We start from the raw sequence: 1,191 nt of genomic DNA on the forward strand, positions 1-1,191 counted from the left end.
AATATTATTATGGCTAGTAATAGGAAGAGGGTTGTTAGTGATAATAGCGTTGATGTAGTACAGCCTTCGTGGTTCATTGTCCCTTTCGTTCGTGGTATTACTGAGAAGTTTAATAGATTGAATAGCGAGCATATGAGGGTGTCATTTTGTAGTGTTAATAAATTGCGAGAATTTATTAGGGTGCATAAGGATCCCTTACCGCGTGATAAGAAGTCGAAGGTTGTTTATAAGATTTCGTGCAAGAGCTGCGACGCGAGTTATGTTGGACAGACGTGTAGACGACTGAAATCAAGAATCACGGAACATAAGAACCACATCCGATGGAACACGTCTGCTCGCAGTGTTATAACGTAACATCGCAGTGTTGCGAAAATAAAAAAATGTGGCCATAAATCTTATTTTTGTTACAGTATTTTTTATTCAATACATATTACGAATATATTGTTGCTTAAACTTATTTTAATTCATATTTGTATCTTATTTGCTTTTTTACTTCTTGTTTTAGTAACTTTATTATGTCCTGCACATGTATTTTGCTATGAGAAAGTTAGCTGTGCGCTATTTAACAAAATATTTACATATTCTTATTACATATCCTGTATTACATATTGTTAACTAATATATTTTAAAAGTAAATATTTTGTCACTTAAATAATAATAATGTAGGCGGCAATCATGAGAAAGAACTGTCGCTCAAATGACATATGGTTGTCCTTTGTATGGTTGTTCTTAATATATAATCGTTGTAAAATAAAGTAGATATATACTTGAAAATTGACAAAAGCGAGATAGAAAGTTTTAATGCAGTTTAGTGCAGCGACAAAGAATAAATCAGTTTCAAATAAATCAAAAATTAACATTGAATAAAATTAATTTGCAATTGAAATGAACACTTTTCTTTATATAGATCTGAATGAAGAATAACTTTTTTCAATTTTTAATTTTTTAATTTTTTTGTTTTCTTTATATTATAATTGTTTTATTTTTTATAATATATTATCTTATTTATCTTCAATTGTTACATCTGCGAATAATTCAAGAACTTCTTGAGGAAAAGAATCAGTTTTTTTATTAACACTTCTTTTAGAAGACGAAATGACAGGATCTGAGGAAAGTAGAAGTCTTTTGAATAAATCTTCAATCGTTGCAATTCTAGAGCATTTTCTTGTATGGAACTCCCTCATATCTCTA

Source organism: Trachymyrmex cornetzi, unplaced genomic scaffold (assembly GCF_001594075.2).
Source record: "Trachymyrmex cornetzi isolate Tcor2-1 unplaced genomic scaffold, Tcor1.1 scaffold159, whole genome shotgun sequence".
NCBI classification, from domain to species: Eukaryota; Metazoa; Arthropoda; class Insecta; order Hymenoptera; family Formicidae; genus Trachymyrmex; species Trachymyrmex cornetzi.